The 13,092-nt window shown below is 36.2% G+C and overlaps 1 protein-coding gene across 5 annotated transcripts in view; it reads right to left on the bottom strand.

Annotated features, from left to right (window-relative positions):
* Positions 1 to 13,092, bottom strand: part of LOC106883369 (regulator of microtubule dynamics protein 1) — a 50,636-nt gene that overhangs the window by 25,933 nt on the left and 11,611 nt on the right. Inside the window, exon 1 of one of the 5 annotated variants that reach the window (XM_052966990.1) lies at positions 3,045 to 3,117. The exons of 3 other annotated variants lie outside the window; for them this stretch is intronic. The gene's annotated coding sequence lies outside the window, so the exon portion shown is untranslated. Of the gene's footprint in view, positions 1 to 2,277; positions 2,436 to 3,044; positions 3,118 to 13,092 lie in introns of those variants that run through there. One more of the 5 variants, XM_052966991.1, reaches the window with a different exon arrangement.

Here is a 13,092-nt window from a genome sequence, read left to right as displayed (position 1 = left end):
ATATATATATATATATATATACGACGGGCTTCTTTCAGTTTCCGTCTACCAAATCCACTCACAAGGCTTTGGTCGACCCGAAGTTATAGTAGAAGACACTTGCGCAAGGTGCCACGCAGTGGGAATGAACCCGGAACCATGTGGTTGGTAAGCAGGCTACTTACCACAGCCACTCCTGCGCCAATGTTTACATTTCCTAACTTAGCAGCTCGATAAAAAAAAAGAGTCGGATAGAATGAGTAACAGATTTTGGTTTTAAATAAGCACTGGAGTCGTGGCAAGACTTCCTTTTGAATCGACTAAAACGCTTCAAGGTGATTTGCCCCCGCACAGAATGGCCTCTGACCAATGGCTGAAACACGTAGAAGAAAACAATAAAACAGTGTCCGTTATTTATTTTTATACATCTGCATAGGGAAGTGTAGTGTCTATAACGTGTTACTGCTCCCGCGGATCAATGAAGCTGATGTTTTAGTAAACAAAGTAAAGAGAAACATTTTTTTTTTAAGCAAATAAAATGTTCGATAAAGTAACAGGAAAACTTTTCTTTGCTTTTATCTGTCGATCTTCAATTACAGTAACTTTACGTCTACGTGGTCGTTCAACCAGCTAAAAAGAGTAGCTAAATTTCCCTCAAATTATAGCCTACTATATTTTCATTAAAAAAAAAGGAGGGTCACATTCGATGATGCAGTTCCTCGTACACTGTGCCTGAAGGAAGGGCAGGATAGGCTTGGCTGGAAAGCCTTTGGTAACAAGATCTGTAGAATCGGGGGTGAGGAGGCGACCTGAGAGTAAATGACAGGGTAAAGATATACATAGAGACTTGTCTTGAGAAGTGATTGCTTATTTGTCTTCGAATGAATATAATTAAAATATATACAACTGTTAGTTCCATTAATTCATTCGAAGCTGTTATAAGCAACAGATCAGATACTTCAATTGTTACCTCTTTCCAAAAGCATCGGGAAATTAACAAAAGCCACTAAAAGTTATATATATTTAATTAAAAATAAATTGAAGGAGAATTACTTTTCTGATAATTATTTTTCACTTTAATAATTAGATGAATACAAATCGTCGTTTTATAAATAATTATCAGAAAAGTCATTCTTTTTCACTTTTTCAAATATACACAACTGTACTAAAGATTTACATATCCATCATATTATATATATACCAAGCAACGAATTAGTCTACAGACAAAGGTGGAGAAACACATATTTCGATGGATGTAACGGAGAATAGTCGGAAGATAATTCAATCCTGAGAGTATCAAAGTATTACAGCGAAGTTTGTGATTTAGAAAGCCCAAGAGTAAATAAAGAAATTCGAATAGTAAAAGAGAGAGAAAAGGAAACTGACAAAATAATTCTGTCAAACATTGAGATATATAAAGTGGAACTGAAGCAACATCTAGTGTCAGTACAGAATAGTCAAAACTTTATCTTACAAGCGTGAGTGCGCGCGGATACATATCTGTGTAGACAATAAACAAATGTTAAGTTATGAAAACAAATTAAAGTGAATTTGACCCATGATTGAATGAAACACAACTTTTCCTAGTTTCTATAGTTATACTCGTGAGAATTAAGCAAAAGTTCCCAAACAAAATATAATTATGATTATGTAGATATACGCATAGGAATTAGAGAGAGGGAGGGAGAGATGCATATTTAAGAGTTGATCGTGTGAAACTAAATGTATTTGTAGTCACAGATACACTTGGCTATAATAAAATACCTGAACACTCATCACAAAAGAAGGAAATGAAATTGATTTGATTGTTAGGTTATCAGATGCACCATTTGAATTCAATTTCTCTTGCAATATCAAAATATGTAAATTTTTAGAAAAGATTTATATTTCTGACATGAAGCCTTATCCCATTCATTGAAAAAAAAAAACTCGTACAGTTAGTGAACGGTTTTAACCATATAAACAAAATAGAAAATGATATTGAAAACGATTCATGGTTATCACGGTTAGATTAACAGATAGGCTTTTAGGTTGAAATCAGTTCAGTTCATTAATGCCGCTTAATGTCTTTGAGAAAGACACAAACGCATCACAATCTAATACCTTTTAAAAATGTACAATGCATTTAACATTAGTTCTGTTATTGGAAAGCACAAAAGAAAAAATTTCAATTCATAACACAGGAAAACAAGAAAGAAAAAAACACACTAAAAAATAAACAAAGCAAATATTCCTGATAACTGAATGGAAAAAGAAATTGTTAAAAAGTTAATAGAACGGTCAAGTGCACAAACTCACCGTGTATACGAGACGAAGAAGCAGGCAAGGAATGAATAAAGAGAGAAGAATAGGAAAAAACCGAGGTCGGTGGAGGACTGCTGTTAAACAAAAGTGCAAGGCTTGAAATGGGGGAGGAGAAAGTAGATAGGACAGAGACGAACCTATTGAAACGACATGGCAGGTATCGGCTGATTACAAAAGCTAAACAGCGAAAGGACGAGGAAAATCATGCCACTTTTAAGTGACTACGTGTGTGAGTAAATAATTTATCCATTAACAAACTTGAATTTTGACACACACACTGACAACGAGCATATAGATAGGGATATGTGTCATTTGAAATATATTGTTTGATTTAATTTAAATCGTCATGATTTCCCTAAAGGAGAAATTTAAATATGAAAACTGATTGAACTCAGTTCTATCAATTGTGTATATGAATATATGTGTGCATGAATGATGCTTAAGGGTTTATAACATGCCTATGTGAATGAGTGTAAATATGGGTGTTTAAAGGAAAAGGAGGGTGAGTGTGTATTTATGTATGAGAGTGTGTGTGTGTGTGTTAATGAGATAACATAAGAGAAATAAAGAGACAAGGTAGAAGAGAAGATGGTGGGAAGACTGAAAAATCAGTAATAGTATATTGGCAACCATAACCTACTGAAGTTGACCTAGTCAACTAAAAGGCTGCCTTAACGAAATAGTGCCTTTGTGCCTTGGCAAAAGAAATGTGTATTAAGGCTCTCACAACAACCAAGAAAATTAAGGTGTGAACTAATTACCTAAAAGAACCACCATGAGTGTGTGTCTCTTCTCACTAGTACTGACATGTAGGCCTGGACAGCTAAACTCTTCCAGAGGAAGAAGAGCAGCACTTGTGACACTTCAGGACCTCCAGGACTAGCGGAGAGAAAGGAAGACATTAACCTTTAACCTAGGACTTAACCCAAATGCTTGCAACATAAGAAACTGCTAAATGCAAATAAGGGTCAGCCAGTGGTGTTAAACAAGATGATAATTTCAGTCTAACACTCAAAAACAGAAATGGGTGTTCCATTGTGCTTCCATAGAGTTTCCATCTACCAAATTTCACTCAAAGGTTTTTTTGATTTGAGGCTATGGGAGAACACACGTGTCCAAGGTTCTGTGCAGTAACACTTAAGGCCCATTGCCAATTAAAGGATCTCCTTCAGTCATGAATGACCATGGGATTGCACCTAGAAAGTCTGCCTCACCCTAAGGCTGCACGGAATTTTGTCAGTGAACGGGTTGCGGTCTCAAAGCAATGAAAATATTTTGGCAAATTAAATTTAAATGTTGAAGTGAATCTAACGGTTTTTGTGTGTCTTAAATGGCTTATAAACACCTTCCACACTGCAATTGTTTATATTAATATTAATTTTGATAATTCTGTTCTGTCATAGTTGAAGAGAGTCCAGAACTGGGATAAAAAAAAAAGCAGCAATATACTGCCTGTATGTGGCTTAGTGGTAAAGGTATTCAACTCACAATCGTAAAGTTATGAGTTCAATTGCCAGTGGCACATTGTGTCCTTGAGCAAGACACTTTATTTCATGTTGCTCCAATCAACTCAGTTGGCAAAAATGAGTTGTACTTGTATTTCAAAAGGACAGCTTTGTCACATTCTATCTGACGCTGAATCATCCTAAGAACTACGTAAAAGGTACACACGTCTGTAGAGTGCTCAGCCACTTGTATGTTAATTTCACAAGCAGCTTGTTCTATTGACAGGATCCTCTAGAACACTCATCATCATAACCAACAGAGTGCCAGTTTCATAGTGCCTAGAACTCAGAAACCTTCATAACAAGACAAGGTAAATACTCTTTGAATTAAAATCCAGCAAAGAAAAGTTTCATAATGTTTTTTTTTAGCTCCGAGTTAGCCCTGATCAAAAACATTTCAGCCACAACCATCCCACCTTTTTACCTCTCGTTTTTTTTTTTCTTTCAAACATAGCAGGTGCAGGCACAACCATGGTTGTGTGGTAAGATGTTTGCTTCAAGGTTCAGTTCCATTGTGTGGAATCTTGGGCAAACGTCCTCTACTATAGCCCCAGGCTGACAACAAAACCCTTGAGTAAATTTGGTAGAAGGAAACTGAAAGAAGACCATCATGTGTGTATGTATCACTGTCTCCTTACCTTGACACCATGTGATAGTTGTAAATAAGTCTCACTGTCATACAAGCGGTGTTTGGAAAAGGGGTGGATAGGTAACAAGAAGAGCATCAGGTTGTAGAATATCTACCTCAAAAATTCCATCTAACTCATGGAAGCAACAAAAAACTGGATGTTAAAATGACGTAGGTGATGATGAGTTATGCAGGACTACATTATTAAATGTGTCCTTTTTAAAGTAGTAGAGTCTGTGATTTGAGAAAGATTTAGTTGTTATTTCTAGCAGGTTGAACAACTATGTGGAGGGCTGAATGCTGCAGCATTCAGACCTCAACAAACTCTCTATGGTTTATAAAATAAGGATATGTTTAAATATTAAATTCTAGAACAATGACAGCACTGAAGCAATTTTTTTTATCAACAAGCTTTGTGTCATCAGTCTAAACACCATTTTTTTTTTGTACTAATTAATCAATAATCAACAGTTAACCTACAGTTGATTCACTTTATTTTTGTTTATCTTTTTTCTTTTAAACATTATTTGTGTTTTGTTTAGAGCATTAATGAAAGAAAATTTGATTAGAGTCTGGAAAGAATCCATTATACAATTAGTGAGAGAGCAACTTCACAAATAACAGCTCAGTCACCAGGTGTGATCAATAGAGAAACAAAGAATAATGTCACAAATATATTATCCCATGTAATTTGTACCACTGCTTCAGTTCTTTTAGTACCATCCTATAATAAAATGCAAATAGAGAGAAGTGGAAATGTAAAAGTGATTGTTTAGTGTACAAAGAATCAACGAACAAAGACTTGTAGCTCATCAACTAGCAACTTAACAGACAATAGAGAAACCCAGTATGTTATTTACAAATGAATAATGTAAGAGAATGCCATTTAATTCCCTCAAACTTCTTCCCTTAACGTGAACATTGTTCAACAGTCTCTTCTCACTCTCTAGCAAAAAGAGATACTCCTCTCTCATATGTATAGATATATATAATTCTGGTTGTTAGTTATTCAGAATCATTGAATTATATATTATGAGACCTGGTGACATTATTCCTCTTCTATCTTTATCTGTAGTCAAATAATTCTTTCTACTATAGGCACAAGGCCTGAAATTGCTGGGGAGGGTGCTAGTTGATTGCATCAACCATAGTCCTTGTCTGGTATTTAATTTATTGTTGTGTATTGTATATTTGTTTAAATAATTGAAAACTGCCAGTCACATGATATGCATGAGTTTTATGTGAATTTGTCCAGTTTTTGTTTTTCTATATATTGCAATTGAAATAAATGGGGACACACAATTGATTCCATCCCTACGGGATCACAGTTGATGTTGTTATCCTTTCTCATACATTCTGCTATTGGTTGTGCTTCCACTACAGCAAGATAGAAATTCACAGTTTACGGCTATTTGATCCTTGTTCCTATACCCATGCTTATGAAATAAGCAAATTACAAAACTTGATGTTTATCAACTCTGAAAGGATGAAAAGCAAAGTCAACCTTGGCACAATTGGAACTCAGAATGTAAAGCTAGAAGAAATGATACTAAGCGTTTTGTCCACTGTAAGTACGATTCTCCCAGCTCACCACCTTTCTGTAGCCAGATAATAAAGACACAAAGACGTAATGAAACATGAATATCTGATCCCTGAGCCAAGATATTTTCATTGTAGTCATCTTCCCATTAGCAGTCTCACTGTTGGGGGAAATATTCAAGTTATGTAGGAGAAATGTATTCATCACATCCCAAAAATAGAGAAGATATGCATACATGTAGAGTAATAGCAGAACTCTTCAACTAAACATTTGTATGTCCTGTCTGTAACCAAAGCTACACATTCACATCAAAGATTGAGAATGTAGTCATTAAAAGGATCTACAAATGGAGAAGATAGTCATCATCAGATTAGATGGAAAACCATAGAGTATAAAAAGCCTGCATGTACATTTACAAAGTCTTGTTATGTGTATAATAATAATAATATGGATAAATATCCTATAGTTATACTGACAATGATCTTTTTATAGAAAAGCAATTAAAAGGGTTCAATAAAAGTAAAAGGTGCCAGGTTTACAGCAATCATAATATGTATAATGTTACAAGAATTCAGTTAATATGGAGAGGCGCTAGATAATATAATCAACCTAAATATAAAATAAATATATAATATTCACTTCAATTCAATAAGTTGCTAGATAATGTTTCAAGTGTCTCAATGTGAGTATCATCATTATCATCAATGTTTTAGTGTCCACTTTTCCATGCCAGCATATTTTCTACAGCTGGTTGCCCTTCATGTCACCAAACTCATGTATTTCCAAGAAAGGTAGTATTTCCCTGTGACTGGACAGGTTTTCATGGAAAATTAGAAATGGAGGACACTGCTTGTATGATGACATCACAATATTAGGGCAAAGAGACAAACATATATATACCACAGGCTTCTTTCAGACAGTTTCTGTCCACCAAATCTACCCACAAGGCTTTGGTTACTGTGAGGCTATAAGAGAAGATACTTGCCCAAGGTGTCACACAAAACTGACCCCAAAATCATGTTGGAAAGTGAATGCAAAACATTGTGTGTGTGAGAAGGAGAGAGATATAAAGCCTCAGTCAAAATGAAATCTATTATAATAAAAGTGGAATTCTGTGTGTCTAGGACCCTTGTATCTCAGCCTGCATTTGTTCTACATAGACATATTATACTTTTTGGGATTCAGGATGATCCTGGGATTGAAAATCTGTCCTTTGAACATCCAATATTGGGATCTGATTTAAAAGCATTTGGATCGCTATTTTTAGCAGGTAAAGCTTGGCTGATTCAGGCCATCTTGGTTGGTGTTTGTCAGATGATGTCAGGCATTTTCACCGGAAGCTCCAATACAAACATTTCAGAGTGTTTGGGTGTCAATCTGAGGAAAGTGCAGAGGATTTGGAAAGTGTTGGATGAGTTTAATGGTGATTATGAAGGTACAACAGCTCGGAAAACTCACTCTGATCATTCTGATAAGAAAAGAACTCCTGAATTTGTTGGTGAGATCCAGGCCATGATTGACAATGATTCCTCCAAGTCAATCAGGTCCATCGCCAGGGACAAGGGAGTATCTGAGTTTCTTATCAAGCAGGTAGTGTATGAAGACATTCCGTTTTCCTCATACAAGATGAGAAAGGGCCAATTTTTATCCCAAGCCATCAAGGACAAGAGGAAAGACCATGTTACAAAGCTTTTGAACAAACTCAAGCATCCCTTCCAACCGAACATGTTTTGGTTTTTTTCAGACAAGAAAAATTTCTGCGAGGATCAGATAGTGAACACACAGAACAACTGCTGGCTTGCCATATCCCCAAAACATGTACTGAGAGTGATAAAAATCAAACATCCAGTCAACATCATGGTGTTTGGAGTGATCACTAGTAATGGCAACATTATGCCTCCATTCATCATCCCACACGGCCTAAGATTCAACACAGAGGCCTACATCAAGTGCCTGGAAGAGGTAGTGCCGCCTTGGGTCAAGAGGTTGGCTGCTGGATGACCCTATGACTGGCAACATAGCAAGATTTGAACTCAGAATGAACCAGGAGAAATGCTACAAGATATCTTCTTTTTTTTTTTATGCTCAAATGATTCTGTCAGCTTGCTACCTCATTAAAATTTTTTTTTTTAATAATAATTTATATCTGAGAAATACAAATCTGACAATTAGAGCAGAATCATTTCAGATGGATCTGGTCAAGTTGATGGATAGTAACTCAGTCAATAAATAAAATATCGCAGTAGAAGCTGTTGAACACTGCAAAAAGGATTCAAACCACTGTTCTACATTAAATGAGACCATCCCTCAACTTCCTCCTGCTGCTGATATCAATCTTCAGTTATTACGTAGTAACCTCACTTTTGACATCTTCATACTTCCTGATCCTATATTCCCAAATGTTAAAATATCAATAATTTTACACATGCTACTCAACTACAAATATATCTCTGCTCTCCTATTTTCTCTTGTGATTTCATTTGATGTTTAAACCCAATAAATTTTGATGACTCTACATTCAACTATACAAGGAAACTGGAGTACACATCACTTCCACATAACACCCTCTCACATTCTATATAATTCCTTAAGTATAATGTATATAGCATTACCACACTTGGATTCATAATTTCAAAATTTAGATAAATGCCATACTTAGTAAATGCTAGAGAACATTTGAGTTTTTATTCTCTTCCACATAACACCTTAACTTAAGTTTTTATTGGCTCCATTTAATATTAATGTTAATTACTCAAAAGCATTAATATATCAATATCAACAGATTGTTTGTTCAGAAAGTAGAATGCTATTAAAATAGGAAGCCTCTCTCTCACACATACACACAAACACACACAGTCCACTGAAGATAAACTAAAACTTTAAAGTCACTTGTAAAAATGTAATAAAAAAGTACTCTAAAAAAGTATTGTCCATTCTTCAGTTTAATGTTAAATTATTTTTTATATATAACTTGACATAAAAACAAGCATTAAGATTAGATAGACAAATAGATGAGAGAGAGAGAGCTTGGCCATTACTTGCAAACAAGTATGACCTGATGATTTGTACCCACTATTGTTAATTATTTTAGACACAGACAACCTGTTGAGTAGACTGGGGAAATATGAAATGATATGCCTTGCACAAGAACACATTGCGCTGCCTGGCCCAGGAATATATCTTCCTATACATTGTTGTTGTTGCTTAGCCCCAGATTAGCTCTGATTGAGTAATGGTCAAAAGCATTCTAGCCATGACTATCTCTCCTTTTCTCGAATGTATTATCTAATGCATCATTTTTTTTTCAGGACAGTGAGGTATAATTTAAGAAAATTTGACTGCTATTTCTACCTAGTTGTGTGACTATGTAGAGGCTCCCTTGTTGACATGTATCTTATGTTCTACAAAATGGTGACCCTGAAACCTTACCTGTGCAAAACACAAAAGATTAGTTCACATCTATGTCTCACCCATCTACTTCATTAAGAAACTATCTTTTCTTAATTTTTTTCAACTTATCTTTCTATTTTCAATTTGTTTACCCACAAATTCTTTTATGTCACTCTCCACTACTTCACTATATTACAGACATAAACCAAAACCTAATCAAAGACATGTTTCCACTAATACTGCACAAAGAATTTGGTTGATCAGGTTGATTAGTCCACATTACTCCATAAAGAGCAGAGGGTTGGTTTCTCAGTTTCTCTGGACTATACATTCCTCCCTGGACAGGTCGCTAGTTTGTCACAGAATTACTCATTTTTACCAGCTGAGTGGGTTGGCAAGATATGAAATGAAGTGTTTTGCTCAAGAACACAACACATCACTCGGTCCTGGAATAAAAACCACAATCTTACAATCATGACTCCAATACCTTAATCGCTAAACCATGCACCTTCACATCACAAAGAATTTACTGGATCAGACTGGAGCCTGGTGTTGCCATCCGGTTTCACCAGTCCTCAGTCAAATCGTCCAACCCATGCTAGCATGGAAAGCGGACGTTAAACGATGATGATGATAAACAAATCATAATGGTTTCATCAACAAAAATAAGTAAAACTATACAGACTTTTACTTCAAGAACAAAGAAATCAGACAAGAGAAATCTGACAAGAATCAAATAAATACTCATTCATTAAATCCAATAAAAGAGTTCAAAAGAGAACCAATGACCATTGCATCAAAAATAAGAATTAATTAGATTTAGTTAAATTCTATAAAACATCAAATACTACTCCATAGCACAAATAGTTTGACAACACAAAGACTTGCTCACTCAAGCAAGGTGATACGATTGTACCTCATACTCTTTAATCAAGAACAATACTCAGAACTGTCAAAGCATGGAATAAACTACTCACACCAGTTGTTAACTGTCAGAACACTGCACCCTTCAAAAGTTCCCATGTTTCCCAAAATTTACCAACACAATTTCTAATGTGTCTCTCTTTTACTCTTTTTACTCTTTTACTTGTTTCAGTCATTTTGACTGTGGCCATGCTGGAGCATCGCCTTTAGTCGAGCAAATCAACCCCAGGACTTATTCTTTGGCAGCCTAGTACCTATTCTATCGGTCTCTTTTGCCGAACCGCTAAGTTACGGGGTCGTAAATACACCATCATCGGTCGTCAAGCGATGCTGGGGAGACAAACACAGACACTCAAACATATACGCACACATACACATATATACATATATACGACGGGCTTCTTTCAGTTTCCGTCTACCAAATCCACTCACGAGGCTTTGGTCGGCCTGAGGCTATAGTAGAAGACACTTGCCCAAGGTGCCACGCAGTGGGAATGAACCCGGAACCATGTGGTTGGTAAGCAAGCTACTTACCACACAGCCACTCCTGCGCCTATGTACCCTTTCTTTTTTATAGCTGTTTTACTCTTCACTTTTCTGTCTTTTTGTGTTTATTCTGTGCACTGAGCATTAACTTTTATCGTTGCTGTCTTTCTTTACTTGACTTACTGCTTTTTCCTGTCCTCTTTCACCCTTTTCTGACACATTTTAGTGCATCTGCACTGTTTACAATAAGCTCATTCTTATTAGTATTAGTAATATTACTTATTTCCTTAAAGATGAGGGATAATACTTCAGCCCTTATCAATTTACTAACCCTCTAGAAAGTTCAATTGTTGTTGTTGGCACTCCGTCGCTTACGACGTCGAGGGTTCCAGTTGATCCGATCAACGGAACAGCCTGCTCGTGAAATTAACGTGCAAGTGGCTGAGCACTCCACAGACACATGTACCCTTAACGTACTTCTCGGGGATATTCAGCGTGACACAGTGTGACAAGGCTGACCCTTTGAATTACAGACACAACAGAAACAGGAAGTAAGAGTGAGAGAAAGTTGTGGTGGAAGAGTACAGCAGGGTTTGCCACCATCCCCTGCCGGAGCCTCGTGGAGCTTAAGGTGTTTTCGCTCAATAAACAATCATAACGCCCGGTCTGGGAATCGAAACCGCGATCCTATGACCGCGAGTCCGCTGTCCTAACCACTGGGCCATTGCGCCTCCACATAAGCCACATGTAAAAGAGGATCATTCAACTGATTGACAAAGATTTAATCATCAGGTCACATCCATGCTATGACTTTTGACCTTCTGATCTACCTACCTTAATAACCTCTCTACACAAGCCCACTTCTCCTCACTTCTTAGATTTTGCCCTTTCACTGAATCCTTTCTACTCAGAAGTGTAACCTGCAGGAATTCCTGACCTACCTGTAAATTTTCAACCTAAACATCAATGACATCATTCTCACAAATGTCAAAGTGTCTGAAAAGGTCATGAACTCCATTCCACATTTTGTTAAACAAAAAACACCTGTAAATATCACAATTTATAATACAGCCAATGCTAGGAAAAGAGAGGCTATATACAACATCAGTTGTTTGAAAAAGAAAGTGTCAAATGTAATGCAGGGATTTAACTACCTACATAACATTTACATGATGTGACTTACAATAATACAAAAGAATCAAAGTTTATTTTTTGATCAGTTCAATTTTTATCTCCTATTATACAAACCACATAAATGCTTTCATGAACAATGGAGTTGTTCCTTGAGATGAACTCCATTAACTGATATTTTATGTAGCTTTCCAAAAATCTATAGACAATAACAATACATAGACACATTAGAAATTGTGTTGGTAAATTTTGGGAAACATGGAACTTTTGAAGGGTGCAGTGTCCTGAGAGTTAACAATTAATTAGATTAATTAAATTCTATAAAACATCAATTAAAGTATATCTTTTATGTATCAAACACTGCTTAAGACATGATGAAATTAATGATATAATGCTACACATTTAACTAAGTCTTAAAAGTTTGCCAAACACATATGAAACTAAAGTATTGGTTGTGTCATGAAATAAAGTAGGAGCTGTTTTTCTATTCAATTCATGTCGATCATCTACAAGTTTTAGCTATTATGCTTAAAATATACAGCAATTTTGTGCACTTTGAACAGTACAAGATGGATGGATGGATTTGTTTATTTTTATGTCAAGCTATAAAATAATATAAAATACAATATTTTCATTACACTGAAGAATTATTCAATACTTTTTTAGTAGAGTACATGTTTATGTTGAGTTACATATAAAATGTTTATATATACTCTTTACTCTTTTATCTGTTTCAGTCATTTGACTGTGGCCATGCTGGAGCACCGCCTTTAGTCGAGCAAATTAACCCCAGGACTTATTCTTTGTAAGCCTAGTACTTATTCTATCAGTCTCTTTTGCCGAACTGCTAAGTTACGGGGTCGTAAACACACCACCATCGGTTGTCAGACGATGTTGGGGGGACAAACATATACACACACATACTCGCAAGGAATGAAGCCAGTATGCTCCGTTGGATGTGTAATGTCAATGTGAATACCCGTCAGAGTGTAAGTATCTTGAGAGAAAAGCTGAACATTAGAAGCATCAGTTGTGGCGTGCAAGAGAGACGATTGCGCTGGTATGGACATGTGGTGAGAATGGAGGAGGATAGCTGCGTGAAAAAGTGCCACACCCTAACAGTTGAGGGAACCCGTGGAAGAGGTAGGCCCAGGAAGACCTGGGCTGAGGTGGTGAGGCAAGACCTTCGTACATTGGGCCTCACC

This window comes from Octopus bimaculoides, chromosome 4 (assembly GCF_001194135.2).
Source record: "Octopus bimaculoides isolate UCB-OBI-ISO-001 chromosome 4, ASM119413v2, whole genome shotgun sequence".
NCBI lineage: Eukaryota > Metazoa > Mollusca > Cephalopoda > Octopoda > Octopodidae > Octopus > Octopus bimaculoides.
This window is presented reverse-complemented; position numbering and strand designations above follow the sequence as displayed.